The sequence below is a fragment of the Taeniopygia guttata genome, chromosome 13 (genome assembly GCF_048771995.1).
Source record: "Taeniopygia guttata chromosome 13, bTaeGut7.mat, whole genome shotgun sequence".
Classification (NCBI taxonomy): domain Eukaryota; kingdom Metazoa; phylum Chordata; class Aves; order Passeriformes; family Estrildidae; genus Taeniopygia; species Taeniopygia guttata.
The window spans coordinates 1,246,265-1,273,179 of record NC_133038.1 but is presented as its reverse complement, the minus strand read 5'-3'; the positions used below and the strand labels follow the sequence as shown (position 1 = coordinate 1,273,179).

The following is a 26,915-nucleotide window of genomic DNA, read 5'->3' as shown; positions in this document are numbered from 1 at the left end:
CAAGGAACTCTTGAAACACCAGAAGTCAGAGCCAAGCTCTGCTTCCAGAGACAAAGCTTCCATTGATTCATTGAGAAGGCCAGGAAAAAATGATGTCGTTAGTTTTAAAGGTAATGCATTTCTATAGACATTTAAAAATAGACTCTACATTCACGCTGGATTTCTCAGGCTTCTGGTCCTTTGAGATCCTATTCACTCTCTTTGCTGAGTGCTATTGAGAAATATAGTTTCCAAAGGTTACAGCTGCTCCTGGGATCAATAATTCTGGCACAAGGAATGAGTAAATCTCAACTTTCCGACACATTGGAGTATAGGTTTCTGTGCACGAACAGGATGTGACTGATTTCTGGGTTTGCTGAAGGTTGTGTGCTCGTACAAGGTTACTCTGGAGCTGGTGACACTGGGGTGTGCTCATCACGAATGCCCAGAAACAAGGAGGGGGGGGTTCATTGTGGTGCTGGAGCTCTGGGTTCCGAGCTGTGAGTGGTGTGCCCGTAGAGGCTGTCTGTCAGAAAGGCTGCCCTTGGGCTCCTGGAGGCAGTTCTGCTAGGAAAAAAGTTGGAAGCAGGCTGGTAGATCAAATATTTCCCTTGGGTTGTTGGTCTCCAGTGGATCCTGTAAACCTGGAGAGATGCCCTGCAAGGGGAGTGCTCTCAAGGGCAAAGTCATGAAACCAGGCAATGTGCAGTTATTTTTTTCTCAGGTTTACAGTGGAATTCTGTTTTGAGCAGTGCATGAGCAAGAGACACTACATTAGCTACTGTCACCTCTAATAAGCTGATCATTAATCATCAATCATTTGTCTATTTTCAGAGCATGTTCACTGTGTACTTGGACATATATCTAGCTAATGCCTCTTGATACAGTTGTATGGGAGATCTAAGCTTGTCACTTGAACTTGTAAAGTGCTTCTATTCAATTCATTTTTTCATGTTAGTGTTTTCAAGGACTGGTCTGGAATTTTCTATGAAAATATCAAGCAAAACGCTTTTTCTAAACTAAACCTGCTGAAATGAATCAAGCATCTGACAATATACCGGCCTGTCTCACCTGGTTCCTATATGGATGTTGTATTTTGAATGCTCTTCTACCCTTCTCCATGAGGAAAACCATCCCACAATACCTTGTGGCTCTACCAAAACTTGTACAATCACATCATACCAAGTTTGGCCCATTCTGGACCCCTATGCAGAACAACAGAATATTTTCTGTTGTTTTTCTCTTACTATCTACACATACATTTTGAAGACATAATCCAGGCACCATATTATGACATTTTTTGTATTCGGGTTTTTTTTTTTTTTTTTTTTTTTTTTTATCCCATTAAAAGTTTGGGGAAAGTCCAAAACTCAGCATTTCTTTTATTTGAAGTAGATAGCCCATTTCTCCCTGTTACAGATCACCTCCTTCCTGGCAAGGACACTCAATCCCTGCACTTTCTCCTGCACTACCATGGGTGGCTTTTAAGCAAGACGTTACACTGAGTTCCCCCTCTGCTTGATCTTGACTAAGTCTTCTTGTAATTTTATGGCTCACTCTACCTAATTTATATTAAAAATGTTACTCCTTATGAGTGATATTTATGGTTTTGAGAATGAAATTCAGAGGAGAGCAGTCATGACTCTTCATCTCCCCACCTCAGTGCTGCGTCCCAGAGAAGTTTGATGTGCAGGAACAGACAGTCTATTCCAAGGAAAGAGGGTGTATTCTAAGACCTGTTGTAACTCATCTGTGACTCTGGCAGAACATTCATCTTTGCTGAGGTTTTTTTTGCTATCTGCATTAGCAATGGGAGTTCATCTAAAATAATAGGCTTGAAAGCTCGCTAATATGAATCCTGCTGGTATAAAATTTCTCCTTTTTCCCCATAGGACTTTTGTTTGTTGGTTTTCTTTGAGATTATTGTAATATATTTGAATTATTTTCTCCTCTAAGTTTTATAAGATTCCTCCTAAGTGGATAAATTTTAACACTAAGGCTGCAGCCATTCATATCAACTGTAAATCCCAAGGAAGCCCAAGAGAAAAGGGGAGCTGTTCTCTGAAGAAATATTCCACTTCACTTAATTTTCTTCTTGTTATGTCGTGTCACGTCCTGTGGGGCTGATTTCAGCTGTCTATGCATCATTGTGTAGTTAGAATAGATGGGACTTCTAATACCTCTGTTACTAAGTGATTTTTGTGGCACTCACAGAGAAAACTAACCTGGGGCACAGCTACTGGAGTCTGGACCTTGTCTTGGCTTCAGTAGGCTTTAGAGGCAAAATTTACAACTATCTTCTTGCTGCAGAGGATTTCCTTTGGGAGATCTACTCTTGAGCAGTTCTCATGCCTGCAGGTCTAAAGGGCTGGTGTGCATGTCCCTATTCTGCTAATTAAACAAGAATCAAAGCATGGTTTTGTGGTATTGTTAAAATAACATCTGCAGGATGCTCTAAGGATGGAAGGGTTGATGCTGCTCATGGCAAGAAGGTCTATGCAGAAAGCAGTGTGGACTTATTTCTGCCATGAGATGCCCAGGAATTTCCGGGGAGAAAGTTACAAGAATTTCAGTTGCTGATTTTTCTGCCACTTTCTTGGTTTGAACACTTTCCAGTTGTTCTGAACAGACAATTAAATGCATTAATGATGCAAAATTGGCTTAAGCAGGTAAAGCATCTCAGAGATGGTCAAAAATGGCCTTTCAGTCAGAGACACCTTTGTTCTCCACAATTTGGACAATACTGCCACTTTCACTTGCAACTTAATCTGTTTATCAAGTATTCCTATTTTCTGGCATTGAGCTACATAATTTTCAGTGGATTAAAGAAATGAGGTTTAGCTACATTATAGATGATTTAGTTTCATACCTACAGATAAAGGCAACCCCAATTCAACAAAGAGCTCCATGATTGTTGCTAAAAGTTTTGTTGTGTTTGAAAGGAGGCATGTACCTCTTTGAGTTATTTAGACAATTCTGAAAAGTTTCTGTTGTCAAGTAATTCAAATAACTCTGATTTGCTAACCCATGATGTTTGTTTCAAGAAACACCTGGGTGATTTTGGCTCCCAAGGATCATGGTCTGCAGAGAGATGGAGCCACATTCAGTGAGGTCCATTGAACTCTTCTAGAACTAAAAAGAAAGAAGGAAAGCATGGGAAGGAGTATTAAAACCTAAATATGTAAACTTTATCAGTATAGAACTTGTTAAAAGTACTGCTTCAAAATGGGGTGGGACAAAGAGAAAATAAAACACCAGAAGAGATTGCAGGTTTGTTGCTACTTTTTGGAATCAAGTGGGATTAGTCACTGTCCTCCATGTGTTCTCCAGATGTTTGCTCAAGTTTTGCTGGACCATAATGCAGTTACATTTTCATAGTTCACCTCAGGTTTCCTGGGAATCCACATTTTCTCTATCCCCTAAAGGTCACAATCTCCACAGCTCAGTAGGGCTGATTTTATTACACAGATTTGTACTCCATTAACACAGTCCATAGGTTATTTCTAATCCACAGAGCTGATTTATTTAATCCTTGTAGATGCCATTTGTTACACATTATTCTCAGCATTTATTCATGGCACAAACAGATGGTCAACGAAACCAATTAACCTTTCCCAAGCTTCCTTTCAGGCTTTCCATGGGTTTTTTTTGAGTCTATGGACAAATGAACAAAAAACTATCAGGAGACTTCATGCCAGAGTGTGATGAATAGGAAGGCAGACTAGCACATGTGCTGTGCTTAAATAAACCTCGTCCTCCCCTAGGCTGGAGTGCTGGAGAGAGGACTATAGCTGGCAGAGCAGGTAGAAGAAATGAGCTTCCAAAAGGTTAAGTGACCCAAGTCTGTCTGTCTTCTTGCTAAATGGTGTGGAGAATAGGGAGAATTGACAGCTTAACCTCATTGCTATCCTCCATTTGTTTTTGGTTTGTTTGGTTTCTTGGGGTTTTTTTTGTTTTGTGGTTTTTTTTTGTTTGTTTGTGTTTGTTTGTATATTTTTGGTTTTTTTTTTTGTTTTAATACGCTTTTTTAGATATGAAGAATTTGTATTTTGAAGTCAAATGACCAGTTCTGTTAAAAACTGTGCTCTCAATCATCAAAGCCTTCACTAAGTGCCTTGAGAAAATAATAAAAAAGAATAAATCTGTTTTATTAGCAATAAATGTAATATATGAGTAATTAGAAATTGCATCCTGCCCTTCACTGATAACCTGGAAGACAGACCACGTAAATTTAGAACAGTATTCATTGCTAACTTTTATGACAAAACTATAAATAAGTATTTAGGTGGATCCTATCTCAATCTGTTTATCTGTGTAATAAAGTGCCAACCTCATTTGTGTTGTATAAAATATCCCTTGATTGTTTCATGGCTGATAAGTTTATTACCAGAGTACGTGGTCTGTTGGATAGACACCTCTCTGTTCTTTTCTCAAATCCTGAAGAAAACAGTCTGAAAGGTCTTGGCAGGGTATGATAGTGCTGTGTCAGGACCCAGAGGGGGATTTTGGGCAGTTTATTTTGTCTCCACAGGGTTTTCTAATCCTCTCTGGCAGACATGACCTTATCTAGAGAGGGACATTTTTTCTTTTCATAAAAGCTCTATGTAATGACCACAATATTGTTTCTTACATGCCTAATCATAGAACCATAGAATGATCTGGGTTGGAAGGGATCTTAAAAATCATCTCATTCAAACCTCCCTGCCATGGGTCCACTATCCCAGGTTTCTCCAGGCTGCATCCAACCTGTCCTTGAACACTTCTGGGATGGGGCAGCCACAGCTTCTCTGGGCACCACCCTCACAAGGAAGAATTTCTTCCTAATATCTAGTATAACCCTCCCTGCTGTTGGTGTGAAGCCATTCCCTCTTGTCCTGTCTCTCCAGGCCCTTGCTCCCTTTGAACAGCTGGAACCTCTTGGAAAAGTTTACTTGGGCTCTGAGGTGATGACTCTGTCAGCAATAGCCCTGTGCTTGTCTATAGATACTCACTTGGCACTTCTTCATTTTCTTACATTGTCAGGACTATTTGAGCTCAGAAACGGAAATCCAAAGGTGTTTCTCTTTATTTGCATCAAGTGTGCCAAAATGTGTGACTTACCCTGACTTATTACAATTTTAATATCGTCTCAAAAGAGTGCAGGCTTTGCTATTGATCCAGTTCTCTGGTCACTCAGATTGTGCCTTGGTGCCAGCCAAGAGACTGTGGACTCTAATTACTCCTTTGGGTTAACCCCGTCTCAGATTAGTCCTGAGCCCAGATCTGGGGCTCTGCATCACAGCAGACACTGAAGTTCAACTTCTGGGAAGTGGAGGTGGGAAGTTACATTTAATAATCCTAAAGATTCTTTCCCCTTTGTTTCTTCCTGTGTTAAAAATTCTGTATCTGCACATGGACAGCTGAGACAGATATTCCCTTTTCCCTCCAGCCCCTTGCTTTGATGCCTGTGTGGGCTGGTGCTCCATGGCTTGGGTTCTGCCTGCAGCAGGCTGGTGCCAGGAGGTTGGATGCCCCCCTGCTGAAATGCAAGGAATGAAATTCAAATGAAAGCTCTGCATCTTAGGTTCCTCTCTAGTTATGGCAGGAAAGAAGCAAAGATTACAGCAGAAGTGACTGTATGCCACAAATCTGAGTCTGAACTCTTCTGCTTTACAGATTTCACTCTTAAGGAAAAAAAAAAAAAAGGATAAAAAATAAAACATCCTGGATTTTCAAGTGGAATCAGGGTTGTCATGATCAGGTTAGAGCTTAGCATCGCTGTGTAGAAAGAATCTCTATAACAGAAGGAAATGTTTGAGGACTTTGTGTTCTTCTGCACCTTTGAGCTCCATAATGCTCTCCTGGGCAGAGCTGAAGCCAGCCACAGAAGCTTTACTCCAGACTCTCAAGCCCCTGAGAAGCCCTTTTCCTTTCCTGGGTGCAAAAATTGGCAGTTTCTGAAGTGAGGGTTATTACAATTTTAATATCCTGCTCTGCTTATATGTTCAGATAGTCCCATAGTTTTTCACAAATATGAAAATTATTGTCTGAGAATGAATTCTTAAAACCCCATTATCATACATAGTAAAAGCAGATGAAGAAATCCTACCTAGGGCAGCGGTGGCTGATGATACCTATAAAAGAAGCTATAAACTCCTGGAGCCCTTGTGACCAGAGGGGCACAGCAGGTTTGGAGTGCCCATCCTCATCCTCCCAAAGGGTGGGAATGCTGTGTGAGTACATCAGGAGAGGTGCTGGGCTCCATCTGCCCATCACTTTCACTGCAGCCCCAGGGCACAGGGTGGGCTCAGGCTGTGCCCTTATGCCAGGGGTGGCTGGGAGCTGTAGTTCTGTCACAGTAATTGGAGGGTAATTGGCTCATAAGAACAGGAGAGATGCTGGTGGCCTCCTGCGGTCTGACTAGGGTGCTGCTTCTCTGGTCTTGTTATATTATATCCTATGAGACATTATTTTATGATATATTATTTGAGAGCTCATGAGCATTTACAGGAAAGACTTGTGAGCAGCAGAAATGCTGGTTTGAGTTACACTTGATATTGTTAAGGTTTTGCACATAAAAGCCTCAGGTAGGGCTGGTTTTGCCTATTATTTTTTTTTTATTATTTTATTTTTGACAGTCATTGAATTGGCCTGATAGTGTGATACCCTACTTCAAGTATTTCATATGAAATTCCCATGTTTTATGAGGGTAGAGGGGAAAAGACTTGCCTATGTGCCTGCTTTGTAAAACAGGAATCACGCTCCCTCTCCTTCAAATAAAGGGCATTTATGACTGATAATATATTTCATTTCCCCAAACCTTAAAATCAGAGGCTTAAGTGTAATTTTGAACTTGACATTCGCTGATTAAAATTTAAAATTTAATAGAGCTCTGTATGTGTCCAGTTATAGGGAAAGTAGTATCCAACTTCCAGCTGGTTGCTCCATCTGTTAAAGCCTCTCTGTGTGACTACAGGGCCCTTCAGGAGCTAACAGGGAAATTGGTGAGATGAGGTGTTTTGGAGAAGGAGGTACCAATCCCCTTCCTGTTGGGAGATTTTCCACCCCTCTTTTGGGGAGATGCTGCTCTTTGCCTGGAATATCCCACAGGATATCCTCACTGGGGCCAGCAACACCATGGCAGGTTGTGCTTGCAAATGAGAACAAGAAAAGCCCTCAGAGAGCTGAAGTTTGGCAAAAACTCTTCAAGTCAAAGTTATTTTGAATTTTCTTTTCTTTAATGCCTAGTCTATGTCTGGTCCAGAGAAAGCTGAATGGCAGTAATGTTTATTTGCTGTCCCTTTGCTGGTTCTCTCCTTTGCTTTTATTGTTATTTGCATGGTAAATGCCACAGTTCAAGCAGCTGCAAAACAATAGTCTTGTTCAAAGTGTGTGTCAGGGGTATTTTTAAGGATCCTTTAATAAAATCAAATTACTGGTGAATATTTATCTTTTAACTCCCATTTAAATTGTATGTCAGAGCATAATAGAAGCTGACTAGGACGATATCTAGTGGAGAAGAACTTCTTGTGATGATTTAAGTCTTTATTTATGACGTTTCTGAAAAAAGTTTTAACTGAGTCCCCAAGCTGGGTTTTAGAATCTTTGTATTTTGAATTTGACAAAGAGTTAAGTTTGTGGTCCTTCCATGGGTGAAAATATGATATTTGTTGCAAATAGATATTATCTGGCTTGGTGCTTCATCTCCATGGGTGGGAAACAACTCCCAACTTTCCAGCTGGAAGCTGTCCTGCATCACCTATGTGACACAGGCAAAGGCTTTGTCAATCGGGACTTTTGGGGAGTTTGTGTAAAATAAAATCTGCCTCTTCATGGGCAGCTTCATTACTGAGTTAAATTTATGCTCTTTTCCTTTTAAAGGATCTTTGCAGAATATATACTGTAAAAGTACCTGGAAGCTCCAGAGCACAAAGACAATCTGCCTTCACCTCGCCTTGTCTCCCACAGGAAAATCCCACACAACCCTAAAAATTACCAAAAAACTCCCCAAAATGTCCTTCTGTCCTCTCTTTCCTGCTAAGGTCTGGTTGTCCCTGTCCTCAGCCGCAGATAACCTGAGCAGCACTCGCAGAGTTAGATCACGTGCCAACACCAGAAAAGCTCTGTAGTAGGGAAAAAAAAAATCTATAAGTAACCCCAAGTTTAGCCTCAGACAGTAAATTTTTTAATTCCCTTCATGAATAGTTTCTTGTAGGAGTTAATTACATTTCTTAAGCAATGATTGATTATCCTGATGTGGTTGAAACCACTGGAATTAAATGTAAGAGCCTAGAGAACAGTGAGAGCGGCATTAATATGCAAAATACACAAAGAATTATTTTTTCCAGCTCCTTTCTGAAATGTTTCCACACCTACTTGTGCTGAGCTCCTTTTTTTTTACAGTTAGGAAAGCTGGTAATTACAAGATTACTTGACCAACACAGCCACTGTTTAGATGGTGTTGTGAAATATGTCAGCGTTGATATATTTCTATATCTATTTCATGTTTTACATTAAATCTGAACAGTAAAAGTCAAGTATTTAAGTGTCTCTAAAGCAAAATACCCTTTCCTCTATAGTTTTGCCCATTTGGATTTGTGGATTTTTAGCCATTGATTGTTGGGAAAAAAAGCATTTCAGGAAGTAACTCCTTGAATTGAGAGTTAGGTGTCTTGGTTCTTCCTGACTTAAACCAGGCTTCAGTAGCTTTAAGGAAAACTCTCCTGTACATTCCTCTTGATTCACAGCTGAAGGAGATGTAAAATCTTTTTTAAAGTTTGAAACGAGCTCATCTTTTGGCACAAGGGATCTATTCATAAGCAAACATTGTTTTTACCATTAAATCTGAGCTAGTATAAACTGTCCCACTTCCACTGAGCTCCATCAGTCTATTCCAGTTGGGAATAGAGCTGACATGTCTGGCAAAATCCTGCATAAGGCTCCATTAACGCACCTGAGTGTGAGGTAAAATCCAGCAGTGTGACCACAAGCTCTTCTATTTTTATCTGTTGAAAGCTTTGCTAATTGTTCTGCCTAATTGGACCTTGTAGAGTCTGGAAAAGTAGTCTAATTTCCTGCTTCATGTGGCTTTTTTCCCTTTGCTGTCAAAAATGCCCCAAACATCCATTAGTTTCATTTGCTATTTAGACGATAAATTAATTTCTTATTGTTTTCCTGTCATTGTGCTTGCTGCAGATTTAATTAACAGCACGTAATCTCTCTATGTTATTGCTGCCTGTTACTTCTGTCTGTATGTATTTATTCACTATTTTACGTATTCATTCTTATTAATAGCAGTATTTTTTATCATATAGGATCCAAGCCCCAAATCTTTTGCTGGATCCCCAGGTGAGCTTTGGCAGTGGTAAACCTTCACCTCTGCCTCTGTGTCCCTTGGGAAAGGGCTGTAAATCCAGGATGGAGATGCTGGTGAAGTGAACAGCCACTGCACCCACTGAGCTGAGACTCCAGCAGTGCCTCTGCTAGGAACAGCTACTCCCACAAGCACTACCTCACAGGGAAACTACACACCTGCCAGCATGATTTATGGATTTCTATTGCTTAGCTCCCAGTCAGATAATCTTTCAGTGTCCACTTTTCTGCAGTACTGCGTAAAATATAATTAAAATTTAGAATTCAGTTAGACCTGTCAGTTTGGGAAATGACTTGTTTTGGGAAATGACTTCTTTTTGGGAAGTGGACAGTTAAGGGCATAGAGGGGTGGCAGTCCTTGGTGAGCAGCACGCGGTGCTTTGGTGGGTGTGGACATTGAGAGCATTGATTTATTAATGAATAAGTCATGAATGTAAGAGCTGGTTTTGGCACAACTCAGTTTCTCCAGGCTGGCAGCTGGGGGATATTCCAGGTTCCCCCCCTGATTTGGTTCACTGATTCTGGAGGTGTTTGTAGCTGCTTCTCATCCTCTTGGCTGTTACCAGGTAGAATTAAACCAGGTTTACAAAGCAAAAGCATCATTTTCTGCTGTTCTGCAGTGAGTGGTTAAAACAGCTCATTCCCTCAGTGCACTGGTACCTCCAAGTGTACTGCAACACCTCCTGTGCCAGATTCTAGAGTGCCTGATGCCAGCAGGTAAGGAAGCAAGGGAGGATGTATTTACTAGTGAGAGGCAGGTATTTGCTGCTGTTCACCTTCATTTGTGATAGAGGCACACAGCATCCACCAGCACCAGGAGCCAGCTGATGGCTGCTCTGAAATGAGCTGCTGAGATTTTCCTGGTGGGAACTTTTTCAGCATGTCACATGGTAAAACTTCATCTTATCTGTTTTTCCTCACACTCTGGTTTCTGAGCTTTTATTATAACAGAGCACTGACTCTTCTGAATATCTGATTAATGAAAACTGGCCTTTTGCATGGGTGCACAGTGCAATATTTCATATTTGGTATTAGGCGCTGTGGCGAGCCCAGCAATTCTGCAGAGATAGTGATTATGCAGCACAATGATAAAGTATAAAAGGTGATGTGAAGTTCGCAAGGGAGGAAGGAAGAATAAAAAGAAGGAAACCATAGGCAAAGGTGTCTGGGTTTTACAGCTTCTTGATACAGCAGCTGCATTACAATTCTGATGTACAAGGGCAGCAGAAGCACTGAAACACCAGATTGAATGAGGCAAATTTGCCCTTAGGACAAACCTCCAATTTATTGACATTTGTATAAGCATGTGGTGATCTACAGATAAAACCCCCCTGGAGAGCTCTCTGGCATTATTGTAACAGGCGAGCAGAAATTTCCAGATCCAGGCAGCAGTAGCTGGGATGGATGGGTATCCTCTGGTTATTCTTCTCCCTCCTTAGAAAGCAAAAAATGCCTGGCTCAGATAAAATAAGTGTATAAATCATTTCAAATGTGTATAATATTTATGGTGCTAATTTATAATGTTGGATTTATCTCCTGCCTAGTGAGAGTTTTTTCTGATGCCCTCAGTGGCTGCTGCTTCCCAGTTTTTATCACTTGTTGTCATTTTTTATATGACTTGAAAGGCTATGTAGGAAAGTGGAATTTGTACCGGCACGTTATAGTATAGTTAAAAATAATTTTGGTGGTTGTCCAGGTTTCCTCCTGAAGGAACAGAGGGCTTTCTCTCAGAGGACTGGTTAATTGGGACTTTGCTGAAAGGTAGAAGTCTTTTTCAAAATCTAAAACGAGTGAAGGACTCAGCAAGGCAGAAGATGAAACAGTATAAAACGCAATCCTAAATTTTGAAACTGAGCCCAGTTTCAAAAGTGGGCTCCCCTGGGAAGATAAATAATCTTCTCTTAAGAAATGTGTTTTGCCTTTTGATATGGAGAATTGTGATCAAAACTCCTCCAATTTGCTCACCTCTGTGAGAAGCTGTAGCTCTCTCTGGAGCATAATGAGGAGCAGTTGTGCTGGTGCAAGCTCTGGTGGGCACGGAGCAAGGTCGGAGGTTGGGGTAGCAGGAAAGTCATCCAACCTGCAGTGCTTGCACTGCAATTTTTAGATAGTTGTGAATGAGCTGTGATACTTTTTCTTATTTTTTAAAATACATCTGGACAAATTAACACCTAAACCCTGAGTTATGTTCAGACCTTGTTCTTTGAGATGGTATTCCTGAGGCCAGCAAGGCAGCACAACTACCAAGGTATCAGGTTAAACCACTTTACCTTGAACCCCAGGTGTGAATTATTCAAAGCTGCCTCATTAGTATTCATCTATATAACCTCACTCGTCACTCATCAGAGGTTATATTTTCCATCTATGCCAAATTCTTCCTTTCCATGTCTAGACCTCCCAAACCCTTGTATTTTTTAATGAGCATTGAATTACAGGGGCACAACTGATGGGGTCTCTTCCCCTCTCTAACTTCTGCTAGAGCTGGAGTATTTAGTTTTTATCCAGGCCTCCTAAATGCCAAGTCAACTGCAGCACAAGCTTATATGGATAAGAAAATCCATGAAGAACACGGAGAAGCCATTTGCTGGGAAGTGCTTTTTTTCCCCAAGGTTACACTCTGCAGCAGACTGAAATCAGACTGTGCAGACTGGAGTGCTTTGGTCCCATTTGGTCTGGAGAGATGAGCAGTTTGGAGGAAGCAGTGAGGGACAGGTTGGTGGTGAGTGATTGAAGCAGGAGGTGATCTGTGAAGGTAGGGACAGATGGAGTGTGCAGGTGTTCAGCTGCCGAGGGCTTGGCGGGGAGCTGTGAAACTTGAGACTCTTTTACTTAGAAGTTGCAAGGATTCAAACATAGCAGATTTTTAGGTTGGGTTTTTTCCTTCATTATTTTGGAGCTGTGTTTCTGTGTGTGCCTTACCAGATGCATGAGAGCCCCTTCTTGCAAAATCATCAGGTGATAAAAGGGATGCTGCTGGGGTCGGTGGGTGCTTCTCACAGCTCCAGCGTGACTTTTCCTGGTGTGGGCAGTAATGGATGTTGCCTGTCTGCTTTTTTTGTTCTTGTTGTGGGTGTTGCAGTTCTTTAAAATGTAAACACCATTCAAGAATGGGGGCTTCTGCTCAGCAGTGCCCCAGGGTCTTACCAAGGTCTCTAACGTGATGATGAAGGTGGCAGGGAAGCAAGAGAGATTCAGAGAGGAGAAGGGAGGCCCAGAATGATGCTGGGATCTGATTGAGGGGAGCAGGAAGGAATGTCTGCAGGGAGGAGCTGTGGGTTTCTGTGACATCTCATATCCTTGATCTTAACTTGAATACTCTCCCTAGGAATGAGCACAGGAATGGTGCCTGAGCACCTGAAATGGGCTCTCTTGGAAACCCTCATGGTCTTTGGGCTTAAAAAAATTCCCCAGGAAATGGAGAACTAAGAAAACCACATTCAGATTCCTATCTGCCCATCTGCTTCTGCTTCCCCTGTGACTTTTGAACCTGTTTCGAGTACATCCTGACACTGAAATGAATGAGCTTAAAATTCCCAGGAAAATTTGTCAGAAGAAATTGTGGGCTGGAAGAGGGGCACCTAACCATTACCAGAAAATCCATCATAGCAGGAATTGTAAACTTTTGTTTCTCCTGGTACATATTTTGCCTGCTGGCACCAGGACAGTTGTGCAGATGTTCTGCCCAGCGGTCATGCCCTCAGCACAGCTGGGATTATGTTCTGATGGGGGAGAAGCATTGTTAAGCCAGGCTGGGCCATGCTCTGTCATTGCAGAGGCACTCACAGGTGGTGGGAAGGTTTTGGCAGCTGCAGGCACCAGGGGAAAACCCTTTGTTTACATACAGCAAAAATGATAGAGTGAGAAAACTGGTGTTTGTCACCCTCAAATTTCCTTCAGCACGACTCAGTTTCATTCTGAAACTAGATTGAATGCAAGCAGTGCAACCAAGTTAATTACAAAATTAAAACATTTTAGGAAATAATGAATTTACACATGATAAGTACAAATTGTTTAAAGGTCACTGTGGAAGGACTGTTTAAAAATCTATTAAAGATCTTGCATCCACAAGATTATGTGATGAAATTGTTTGCTCATTCAGCAGTGAGCTTCTCTGAGTTACTCAGATTTATTCTTGGGTAAAAGGAAGTGGAAGGGGCCCTTTCAATTACTTATTTTAACATTTCATTTCACTTTTAAGGTAATGTGGAAGCTGGTGATCTAACCTTGATTGCTATTGCAGTGCTGACAGTGATGATTATGAATCTGTAACACCCAGTGGAAAAATTCAATCTGCTCTATCTCTGGCTCTGCTTTGTGTAATGTGGTTTTTGATTCAACCTGTTTGCATGTCTGTGTCCTTGTCTGAAGCAGGGCAGACCTACGAGGGCCTTCTCATGCTTTTTGCTGCCAGATCTGCCTCTTCTCTCACCTGTGTCATTCCCACAGCCAGGGCAATTCCAGTCTCTGCTGTGTGAGTCCCATATCTGGTTGTATTCTCCATGCAGAGTCAGAGCTCATCCTTGTGTGCTCTAAAACTGACAGCAAAGCTTTCACTGGTGGAATGAAGAGCTGGTGCTGTACTGGAGCAGGGAGTTTGTCCTGCTTAACTTTAGGACTGGCCCCTCTGTAGCAGGGAGAGAAGAGAATGAAGGGTTGGATTTCAGGTGCCTGAATTGCTGATTGCTGGGACTGACAGATTGCTTATGGAAGTTGTGAAATCATCATCCCAAAAATGTTCAAAGAACACACAGATGTGGTCCTTAGGGACATGGCTTAGTGGGGGACCCGGAAATGCTCGGCTAATGGTTGGACTCTGTGATCTGAGAAGTCTTTTCCAACCTTAAGGATTCTATGATTCTGTATGGAAGCCCTTAATGCCATTAGCACAGGGCAATTTCTGATAGCAGGAACCTGTGCTGAGTTCAATACCCCATTGCAACTGTTCTTTAGCTACGATTCCTTCCCTTGGGCCATCCCACTGTGGTTTTCCCCTCTCTCCACAATGGTACATCAGCACAGCAGATGGGGAGGAGGAAGCAGGGACCAGCTGAAATCTGGGAATTGCTGTTCCCATTACCAGAACTTCGAGCTCACAACATCCAAGTGCCTTCCAATTTTTTCCAGAATCCGCTGCTGTTATCTTTTCTTCTCTGGCTGAATGAACCAACACAATTTTATTAAATTAGCCACTTGTTATGTCTCTTGTACGCCATGGAAAGCAATTTTGGAGACTAATGATTGCAAGGCCCCTCACAATAGCAGTGTGAACTCGCCCTGTTGTAGGCAGTCATGCTGAGCACAGCGTCACCAGCACTGGCATCAAGAGGGAAGGGATGACAGAGCAGTGGTGACACACAGCCTTCCCATATAGAACCCAGGTCATGCATCGGCAGGAAGACGCCCCTTTATGTAAAATCAGACCCTGAATGAAGTCATGTTCTTTTTCCTCTATCTCACAGCCCACTCTGACTGGGCCAGTTGCCCTTTGAGAAAGGTACTTGTGGCTGTTTCAGCAGACAAATGTCTGACCCCTCCAGCCTGCCCAAACCACATCCATTAGAAAGGTAAACCAGCTGAGTTTGAGAATATTCCTCATCTCCTTCTATTGTGATAGAAAGACAAAGCCCTTGGAGAAGAAAATAGAGACTGAAAATAGAAAAATATGATTTTTTAAAAAGCAATAGATGGAGGGAAGGCTGGCAAGCCATGTGGTGAAGTCAGGAAATGTCTTTCCTTGAGGAGGAGGGTGGGAAGTAAGTGCAGCTCTGGCAGAGATGGCAGCTGATAGGCAACATCTGTGCTGCTGAACCCCCTTTGCTCTGCCTTGGAGCACCCCTCCTCCATGCTGCAGGAACCCCTGCTTTATTTTCCACATCTTGGGTTGGATGGTGCAAGAGGCAGATGTCTGCCACCTCTGCACTGTTATCCTCCTCCTAGCATACCATGAGCTCTCATCCTTTTTCTGCAGCACCTGTGAATCAGCTTTTTTATTCCCAGAGTCTCCAGAGATGGTAGCTCTAAAAATGATGCCTGATCCTGGGTCCTGTCCCTGCAAGTAGGTGGAGTTACGAATGGCACCCCTTCCACAAGGTCACTGGGTTCCCCTTCTGCAGAGGCTCCCGGATATTTATGGGGCACCTTGCAGCATTTCTGTCAGGATCCCTTCTCCTAATAAATGTCTTGGAGATTTTGAGCTTGGTGCACAAGAAAGATTGTAAAGCCTGCACAATAAATCTGCTTGTATTAATTCAATGGCTCTCTTGTGCAAAGCCTTTTTACGCTACCAGTACCCAATAAACACAAAGCAAAGTCAAAGCACAATGATATTTTGGAACAACTTCTGGGTGATGCATTATGCTGAGGAAGCCCTCACAGAAAACATCAGCAGAATCACAGCAGATACTCAGGCCTAACAAATGAGGAGCTTTTTCCTGTGAGCAGAGGCAGAGGATGCCTAGCAGTGCTCCAGGTGGTCTGGTGAGCTGTTTCCAATAGAGGACAGTGTTGCACAGTCACACTGGCTGCTTATGAGCTAGGATTCAGAATTCAGAGCTGCAACATGATCCAGTTAAAAAATCCTGTCCCAATTCCTTAATGGGGTGAGTTGTCCTGTTTTTTAAATTCCTGCTGTGTAGTGTTTGATCCTAAATTTCCCCATGCTGTGCTGGGTTCTCTGTTCTCTGGCAGCTCTGTCTGCTGCTGTTTCTTTGCCTTTTCTGACAGGTCCCAGGAAATCTCACTGGCTCACAAGGAGTAGGACCAAAGTGAAAGGGAAGAGCATCAGTGGTTGTAATACTGCCCCAGTGTAGGGAGTGACTGAGCAGTTGTACCTACCTGCCTACACTTGACCATTTGAGTACCTTGCCTAATAGATTCTTTGCTGTTGAAAAGACTTTGAGCATCCTTCTTGTTTCTCTTTTTCTGGAGTGTTTTGACTCATCTCTTTAGTAAAATCTTTGGTAGGAAAGTGTGTTGCCTTTGTCTGGGGAGGTGTACAGGAGAATTTCAGGGGACTTTTCTAATTCAAGCACCCATTACAAGGTTATCTGTAATTGCCAATGGCTCTATTTTTAAGGAAAGTGTCATCTCCAGTTCTTTCTCCCATAGAGTGGACTGATAAATTCATAAATTAGCATGATATTGTGAATTTAGAAGCTAAATTGCATATTTGTGATTCTGCTGTGAACAGCAGCTTCTGTACCTGGTGCTGGGAACTACCACCTATTAAGAGCACAGGTGGTTCCTGCTGCTGGAAGGTGCTCTTCTCTCTCAGGAAATGAAGTATTCTGAATTTTAACCACAAAACAGTTGTTTTTCATTCTGAGTGGAGGCTGTTGCAGCACCCACTCACTCTTAACCTGAAGGGATGGACACTTGTCTGTGCCATCAGTCACTGCAGCAACACCTGGAATGAGATCAGATACTGCTTTCTCACCATATTCCATACCAGGGGTTCATTTGGCAATAGTATCAGAAATAAAGGGAAAATCTCTTGATAAATTGGACAAATAGATGCTGCCAATAAACCCCATAAGCAACAAAACCTTCTTTATTGTACTGTGAAGCCACATTTTATTGGTGAATTAATAGGAATAACCAAACTATTTTAGTGGCTGACTGGGAACAGTATATTAGTAGCAGTATTAATAAGTGTGGAGTGACAGGAGACTTGTAAGAGTGGGAAAATGAGATACAGTATTTATCCCCAGTGCAAAATCTCTTTTATTATTAAAGACATTGGGTTAACTAGGGATAGATTTAATACTTCAACTCTATTTTTATTGGATAATTAGTAGTGAGTAATCCCAACCCTGGGACAAGGACAGAAAACTGAAAATCAATGAAGTTGTGAAAGGAGGGGAAAGAAAAGGAAAATAGGTATTTGGTTTGGGGTTTTGCTTTCTATTTTTTTATGGAGTCAACCACAAGATAAAATTTTGCTGGTGCAGGTGAAGGGACACATGAGTGAATGAAAATCAGCCCTACTTCCTACCTGTCCATGAGATAAACTTTTGCAGAAGGGCTTTCTGGGTTTCCATGAAACACGTCACTCACTACCAGTTTGTGCACTGCCCCGTCTGATGCAAGGAAGAAAGGTCTGTCTTAAGTTTTGTTTCCCAGATAGAAGCAGTTAGCAAGAACTAAAGAAAGTATGATGTGATTCAAAAGAATGAGAGTGAGATCTAAATGCTGGGAGTGGAAGACTGGAAAGGCTCTGGAGGCAGTAAGAGTTGAGGGAGGGCAGACAGGATGCCAGCATTTTGGGCAGCTGGAAATGTAAACCACCCTTCCTTAGGCTAATTGTGCAGAAAAATAGCCTGGTGCTGCAGTTTTCTCTGCAAAATGGGGTAATTGTACAGCAGCACCAGCATTTACTGACTATGGAGTCTGCTTATTTCCCCCTATTTTTTATTATCAGCAAAACCTTAATTACAGCTTACCTGCCACCTTCTGCCTACATTTACAATGCAATAAATTTTTGGTCTCCCTGTGTAATCTGCATCTCAAACAGTGCTGGGCTCTGGCAATGGGCATTATTGATTCTTTGAAGAAATTAGAACAGCATTTGTTCCAAGGAAAATAGGGATGGAGAGGTGTACATGTGCACATGACAAGTATTAAAATGTCCCCTCTCTCCACCAGCACTCGCTTGTCTATGCTTTATTGAGCAACACATTTCCAAGTTAGAAACCCAGTGTAATTATTTTAAAGTGATTGCTGGGAGTCACGATTAGCAGGAAGAGGAATTTGGACTGAATTTGATTCCTTACTTTCCAAAACCAGCAGTTTTGTTTGTTTGGTCGTAGGACTATTTAAAATGGAATGCAGGAAAAGATAGTTGTTTAAGGATTTAAAAAGTGAGAAATCACTTTGCAACGTTTAACTGATCTTTCTCTGTTTGAGTATAGGAGCAGATGTGGCTGTGAACAGTAATTAAAGATGGAATCAATGGGTTCTTGGCTGTTGGGAAGTTAAAAATAGCTAGAAATAGTGTGAATTAATTATTTGAAAAATACTGCCTGTCAGATTACTGCTACCTTGAAAATATGTACAACACATTCATTAAAAGACTCCGGAAATGAAAATTAGCTTATTGTTTAAAGTTTGTGTTAATTTGTCATTAATATTCATTGACTTAATGAAGGCCATAACTGCTGCAGCATCTGGCTGACCTCAGATGAGGCTCTGTGTGCTCTAGTGCACTCCACAGTGGTTTCCCAAATACTTTAATTTAATAAATATTACAGCCACGTTCTCATCTGCTGTGAACTACAGTGAGATCAGTGCACTCATTGTGATTAGCACCCAGTCAGGATTGGCAGGAATTAGAGAATGCTCAGCCCCGTTCTGGTGTAACCCAGCAGGGGCAGGGATGCCTGTGGGAGCTCTCTGTTACTGCCCAGGGGTGGAAGAGCCAAAATGCTACGAGCAGGAGGAAGACTGAGCTGTTGGAGGGACGGGTGATGTGACGTGCAAAGCCTGTGGCATCACTGCTCCCACCCAGTGATGAAGAGATCAGTCAGGAGGGTGCTGAGAGCAGCTCCATCACTCAGTGCTGCAGGCAGAGCCTGGTTTTGTCACAGCTCCTGCTCCTCCAAGGAGTGAGCAGGACCCTGCACACAGGTGGTGGGAGGGGTGTAAACCTGCACTGATGTGCAGCTGTGTGCTAGGGATTGCATTACAGCTCCCAAGGGCTTGTCCTGAGCAAGAATAATGTTCCTGATCTTTTGCAGTGCCAACTATTGACTGTTGATAATGATGATTTATCTCTAGAGTTAAACAGATGGGATATTAAAAGACTGTATATGGTGGAAAACAAACCTGATTTTAAACATGCTGCATCTTATCCCCCTCCCTAATGAGGAGAGGAAGAGAATATCTTTAAGTCTGTAGCTGCTGTGTATGTGTCCTTCTGTAAACTCTCCCAAAGCAACAGCCAGCAACATTATCACAGAATGGTTTGAGTTGGAAGGGACCTCACAGAGCATCCAGTTCCACCCCTGCCACGGCCAGGGACACCTTCCACTGTCCCAGGTTGCTCCAAGCCCCATCCAGCCTGGCCTTGAACGCTTCCAGGGATGGGGCAGCCAGAGCTGCTCTGGGCAGCCTGTGCCAGGGCCTCCCCACCCTCACAGTCAGGAGTAAAAGTAAAATGAATAAATAAATGAAAGTGTATATAACTGCATCATATAAGATACTTTACATTTATTTTTGTCCCATTCATGCAGTATTTTCTGTTTTAGTTTTGAACCTCTGTGATACTGTAAGGGTCAAATTCAAGGATTTTTTGAGGATAAGTTTAAGAATTTTTCAGAATTCTCAGGCAGAAATAAGGCTGGGTGTTTTGTTTTGTGTTCAATTTTTTTGTTTTGTTTTTGTTGCTACTAATATGAGATGTGATTCTTGGGTGTGGTACTAGATGGTGTATAGCCAAGCAGGAGCAGGGAGATAAACTGGAATTCCAAACAGAAAGTCAGTGGAGTTGATTAAAAAAGAATTGTAGTTCAAGTGTTACTCAGGTGAATGAGCTATGCATTCTTGGCTTAAAAAATTTTTTGAAAAATTCAGGTTTGAAAAATTTCAGTACCCTTTTGTTTTGAAAATCAATAGCGCTGACATAGTGCTTAAATACAAAAAGAAAAAATAGTGTTTAGATTCTAGCTCAGCCCCATCCTTAGCCCTTATATAATCAATAATAATAAAGGAATAAATCTAACAACAAACCTTATGGATTCTGAGAAAATGAAAAATATCATGCTAGTCCCCTTGAGGAATATCAGTTTATACTAACTGTTAAGCAGGAGGAAGATGTTTCTCAAAATGAATTATACTGTCCTTGTCCAAAAGGTTCCCCTCAGTGTGCATGGTATATATATGGGCATAAACCCTGCCATAAACCAGTGCTGGGCAGAGTGCAATTCCCCCAGCATGGCTCTCTGGGACAGGCTCTTACTTTCCAGGTGAGATAGAAGTGGGAGTCTGTGTTTTTATAGCAATAATAAGATATGTGAGGCAGCCAGGTGAGTAGATTTGGGGGGAAAAAAAATATCAAAGCCCCCCAAACTAACAGGAAAACCTCACCACCACCACTTAATCCCGCCTCCTTCCTCTCATGTTCTCAAAGTCCTTCAGAACATTTAGGAAAATTGGGTAGAGTTACCTTAATACAGTGTATTTTATGTACCAACTTGGAGTATAATCTACAAATAACTTCCACAGGGTCTTATCTAGGAAAAACCCTTCACAAAATTACCACACAAAGTGTTTAATCTGACAAGCTTAGTTTTTTTTTCCCCACATGTTTATGCTGTTTAACATTTTATATGCCAATGTAAGTAACAAGAAACTCTGGATCTGGTCAATCTCAAATTCTGAAGCTGTAATAAAAACCAAAAAATCTGCCCACAAAAATATTAAAAGGTTAGAAACAAATGAAGGGATCCTCCTGCAGCTGGTCTTTAGTTCTAAAATACATTCAGAGTGATAGAACTGGCATCTCTTATATTTTTCTTTGGGTTTAGCATTGCTAAATGTTTTCAAACCCTGGAAAGCAAGGTATAAGTGCAGCTGAGATTAGTCATCTCAGTACCTAGAAGTAGCACAATCTACCTCAAATGACTGTGATGGAGAAGTGCTTGCAACATGAGATACAACCCATTTTCCTTGTCAAGCTGTGAATCAACAGAAAATAACTGAAGACAGCAACATTAAAAAAAAAAATAAAAGGTTGAACATCATCAGAAGCAAAGCTGTGGTAGGGAGGGCAGGTTGTGGTGCTGGAGCTGTGGTACCACCAACCTTTTTCCTTTTTGAGACTTCTGCTTGGGATGTGTCACTGGGTCTGTGAGCAACAGCTGCTGCAACCTGATGGATGCTGGAGCTGGAGGTTTGGTGATCTCATCCTGAGCCCATTCCACACAAACAGCAAATGCTGGTGGTCAGCCAAGACAACTCGATGCACTCTGGGTGCAGGTCGGGCATCACTTCCATCTCTGGTGTCCATTCTTCCCCCTGCCTCTATGTTTTTCCTTAGTAATGTTCTTAGGAACACTTTACCCCAGCCCCGAGCTCAGCCCATTAGCTGGCAGCCCTTGATGTGGGCAATGGTTTGGAAAGCTGCTGCTAAACGCTGGGACCAAAATAGAAGAGCAAGGATCACTGTGTAGAGTCAAGAACCTTTATGTTTTGTGGATTTTTCCTACAGCCCGGCTCTGTCTGTGCTGATGCAAACCAAACCCCAGCTTCAAAAGACGCTTTGTTTAATCAACTGATTTCTTTTTCTTTTATTATTGGTTTACACTTTTGTGGATGTTGTTTTGCATTACTTTTGTCGAGCCAGTGTTTCTTCCCCTACAGCTAGAGCAAGTCGAGTGATGTTTGAAATTTATAATGCTCTTTGATTAATATTAAATGTGGAGAACAAATACATTTGGAAGGTCTTTATCTTCTGATAGACTTGGTTGTTTGAGTTGCTGAGGCTGAGACTTGTGACAGCTCCCTGGGGATGTGTGGGGTGTCTTCCTTGTTTTCCAACCCTCATTATGATTGAGCAAATGTTTTCAAGCTTTCTCAGTATTCCTTTTCTAGTTACATCTCTAATATTTTAGGTGTTTCTTGGTTCTTTAATATCTCACACTTATGTTTCTTTTTTGTAGTTTCTGCTCTTTTAAAATGAAAGGGTTTCTAATTTTTAAGGTTCCATCCACTTGATACAACAGGAGAAAGGCTCCCTTATATATTGAAAGTCAAAGTTTGCTTTATGTGCAGTATTATATTAGGCAGAATTTCTCCTCAAATAGAAAACAGATATCTATAACAGCTCAGCTTTATTGCACTTGGAATTAATTTCATATTCCATTTTAAATTAATTTCATATTTTGGGGGAATGACAAATGTTAGGAGAAAAAGGTATTTTTGCGAGCGAAAGATGTATTAAGTATATATGAAAAGAAATGTAATACTTGTGCAAGGTTCTGAAATCTGTTATTTTCTGACCAAAAATCATTTCCTTCTGCTTACAAATTGAAGGCAATCAGTGGTATTACATGGTTCTGCTATCTTTCCTTCTTTCATAGATTTCCTCAGCATTCTTGTCCAACTGTTTGCTCAGTGAGATAAGAAAAGTGCTATAGCTGTGAGTAAATATTCCAGGCTTTCAGGAAATCCTGAAGAGTTGTTGCACAATGACACCATGGGGGATTTGGGAATAGAGCACACTTCTGCCAGCATTGACCAGGGTCAGAGGTTATCAGAGAAGAAGGAGAGAGTGCACAGCAGTGATAAATATGGGTGCTTTTGACATATTTCAACTTCAGAGTCAGAGACATTGGCTGTGGTGAATTAGTGGTGATTCTGAGGTGGGACTGACCTTGGACATGTTTGTGTGATATTTGGTTTATACCCTTGTCCAAGGCAGGTGGGAAGGTCCGTGTGTTACTGGCTTATGATTTCATTAAACTGTATTAACAATTAAAAGCAATCAAAACTAAAGATTGACATAAAACCTAGGTGTGTTGGAGGGGCTGGGGAAGAGAAAACCTCCCTGTGCCTTAGGGAAGAGCAAAGACTGAAAGTTGGTGATGCTCCCACCCATTGTTCAATGTAATACCCAGTGCTGGAGACAAATTGGTGGAGCTTTCAGTACGGCTCAGAAAATGAGCAGTATTATCTGTTACAGCAAATCTTCTGTTGTCATTGCACACCTCAGCAAATTACTTGTAAAGATAAGAGCCTTCTTTTAGCCTCTCATACAGTTACATAGACAAATCAGTGTTTAGGTCCTTCCCTTTGCTCTACCCTCCTGCAATTGTCTCTGTGAAGTCTTCACATTGGATGGCCTCTCCAGAGGCTTAAAATGAATTGCAGAACAAAATGAAACCTGAGCTTATGCTGTATTTTTTATGACTAGAGCTTATCTTACCAGATACCAGAAAGAAACGCTGGCTGATGCTTCCTTCCAAAAATGAAGAGATGTCATTTCTTCAGGGCTTGGTGGATGCCATCAACCTTGCACATGCATTTCACCCAAACATGACCTTGCTTAAGTGCAAAGGCATTTCTGAGCTTGGTTATAAGCGTGGCCCAGCAGCAGCCTGATTGCTGGCTGGCAGCTGAGCGTGGAGGGAAGGAAGGGCTGTTGTGACGGGGCTGACGGCGCCTCCGCTGCCGCGTGGCTTTGACGGTAATTGGGTCAGGCAGATGTCTCCGCCAGCTGCGGCTAATGGCCTGCCATGCTGGGCAGGGACCAGACCTCCAAACTCTTTCTGCTCCACATGCATGGATGGAAAAATAAAACTTGTTCCTCATTTAGCTTTATTATTGAATTTTGCCCTCACTACTAAATCAACAAATTGTTTGTGCTTTACACTTGGAATTTGGCCTTTTCTGTGTGAGGTTGGTTCTTTTCCTTTGTTGTGGGTTTTTTATGCGTGTTTTTTCCTTCTATTTCATTTGTTTCAAATGGCTATTTAAATTATTGATAAGATCTTAAAACTGAGCTAATTCACTTCAATTTATCCAATAGACAAAACTATTTATAATTAACAGAGAAGCAGAGGTCACTTCGGTGTGTAATAACTACTAAGCCAAATGAATAGCAATTATGCAGTTTTTTATCCTAAGCTAAAAATTATGCAGGGACTACCTTCTGAATAGCCTTGAAATGATTAGCAAGAGGTTCAGGTGGTAGGCTGTTGGGAAGGAGGAAAAAAATCCTTGGCAGGGGGTCTCAAAAACTGTGCACTTATTTATCTGATTAGAGTGGCTATGTTGGCACTAGAAACAAACGATCTTTTAAAATAAACCTTATCTTTAAATCATAGTGACAGCAGAAGCTATTGTGAGAACATGACCATACATAATTGAAAAGGACAAAGGGTGAGGGTTTTACATAAAAAGAATAGGATTTGAATGTGGCTTGCTTCATCTGTCAGTGTTTGCTGGGCAGTTCCTAGGGCTGTTGATGTTCTTGGTGCAGGAGGAGACTGCTGTGATCAGCCACATAACCTTTAGTTTTTCTGAACATTAAGACAGGGAGAAAATGTCCCTAAAATGTCCCCACCACCTTGTTATGGGTTCCTCTGGGGCTTGCATGCTATTTGAGGAATCAAGAAATGAAGGAATGGCTTTGCTCATACACTGGCTGTGTAACGCGCTTTTGTTTGCACTACATATTTTATTAGTGTGAAGGAAGGAGCGGTTAAAAGAAAAAAATTAATGTAGGCTGCAATACTGAATTATTGCACCAAAGCTCAAATGGGTGTAAAAAGGAGCAACAATTGCATAATGGAACAATAAAAAAGCTTCTTTCTTTTTCTTGCAGGAGATAATACCAGTTCACAACACAGTATAATTAGATTGCCACATCGCCCCTTGTAAAACCAGGAAGAAAAGAAACGTAGGGCTGCATTAAAACTCCTTTCATTTTCTAATGCCTTTAGAGAGCTATTGGACATAGAGGACTTGCTCTGGCAAAAAGCTCTAGTGAGCTATTAGGTTTTTAACTATTTTATAGGGGTTTTTTATTGTTGCCAGGCCTAGTTTTTCAGTACAATGACTTTGTCCTCTCTCCCCTTTCCAGCCTGTCGCACATTTATCAATCTTACAGATAACATTCACTATAAAGATAAGTCCAGGCTCTTATGAAGCATTGTGTCCTGCTGACAAATCTTTCCCTCCCCCCAGCTTTTTTTTCGTGAGTCTCACATGGCTTCTTTTATCTGATGATCTTCTGATACAAATTTCTTGTGTCAGCTCCAGATCTCACAGACAACAGGAACAAAACCCTGTCATGCAAGAAGTGGACACTTTCACCTCTGGGCCAGGTTTTAGTGGAACACAGCAGAGGAGAGCAGAGACTTCTAGGTCAGAAGATGACCTTTCCTAAACAGTTAACCATGAGCAAAGCCCACACTTTTTTTTTCTATTAATTGATACAAATGTTTTCTCTTCATAAAGACTGCAATGCTAAAATGCAAGTGGTCAGAAAGAAAGCACTGAATGTTGAAAAACAGCTTTATTTTCTCAGTGAAGCTGATGAAATTTACCTATAAAAACCCCAGCTTTTGCTAAGGACAAATTGATGCAAAATCACTACGCTGCCAAAGGTTGATTAGAATTGCGTCTTTTCAAAGAGAAATAGTATTGCTTATTAGTGGACTTGCCAAATTTTGTCCTGACTCAAATTTCTTAAAATCTGTGGAAATGTCAGAGTTCAGAGTTGCTATAAGCATGCACAGCTGACAGTGATAAGTTGTGTGCCTTTCTAACCAGGAATTTTAAAATTACGCATAGGGAGAGCAGTTGAATGAAATCTTGCAAACTGATACCAACAAGAAAAATGTTCCCGCTTAACGCAGAGGAAAAAAAATAAAGTTGCACCTTCCTTGTGTTTATTGTTTTTATGGCAGTGGAAGATGCAGTCTTAGCTGGGACTTAAGGATTTGGTCATGAATGTCACCATGGGAGCTTGGGAGTGCAGTACCACCAGCACACTGAGCAGCAGACAGGACGCTGACCCAGTAAGAGAATGTCTCCCAACATGTCCTGGTTCACCTCTTGCGTGTTTAACCGGCTGTGACTGGTCTCCAGAGCAGTGCTCTTGGATCCACGATAAACTAATTCATGTTGCAGTGGAGAGAACAGGACAAGCCTGTCTGGTTTCTTCCTTATCCATCCATCCTGAGCACTGGCCCTTGGGAGCAGAGATGAGATTTTCTTCCAAGCCATTGCAGCGACTTCTGGGGCCAAGTCTGGGTTTTCACCTCTGCCAACTTCCAAGAAATGTTTCTGTGACTTTTACTTGGTCTTAAAAGCAAAATCCAAAACATTGCTTTGGCACTAATGAACACCTCAGCTGAGCATTTCAGTTTATATCTGTGTTTTGAATTGAAAGGAGATTGAGAAGGATTTGCTCTTCGCTTGCTAGTTTGAATTTCCTACATGAGCTACAGGGCTTTTAGCAGGTTAAATATGTTGAGCTGACAGAGTAAGTCTGGACCACACAGTTCCAGAGACAGACATTTCCACCTGGCCTAGGCTGACATTATCTGTATATTTAATTGACTTAATTACCACAAATATCTGACAAGACAGCATGAGGCACCTCTATCAGACTTACGCTTGCACAGGTACTACACATGTGTGAGTGTACATGCATGTGTGATATTTTTTATATACTGGTAAGTGTAATATATCTGTCCTTTCAATCACTTCTACTATTGTTAAGTATTATTTAACCCAGTGTGTTGACTCTTGCTGCCAGCAGCAGAGCAGTTGAGCAGAGTGTTTGTAAGCATCTAGAAGACAACAGTAAGAAAAATGATTAACAAGAAGTCATGTCAAGCCTATTCAATTTTCATTTATAACAGCAACAAACCTTGTGGGTAGCAAGCCAGTTTCACATGTCATTACCATAAGCAAATATTTAGAGGATAAGTTCAAATACAAGTGGAAAATTTTATTCTAACATTAGAATTTATCCTGCATGTGTAGCCTGCTCTGCACAGAGGGGACTCAATGAGCAAAGAGGCAAGAGGACAGGGTTTATGCACAAAAAAAAAAAAATCTTATTGATAAAAAAACAT

At 41.5% G+C, this 26,915-nt stretch overlaps 1 protein-coding gene across 1 annotated transcript in view; it reads left to right on the top strand.

Annotated features, from left to right (window-relative positions):
* The window catches only part of FSTL4 (follistatin like 4), a 350,321-nt gene that overhangs the window by 3,864 nt on the left and 319,542 nt on the right, over positions 1-26,915 (top strand). The gene's annotated exons all lie outside the window — the stretch shown is intronic.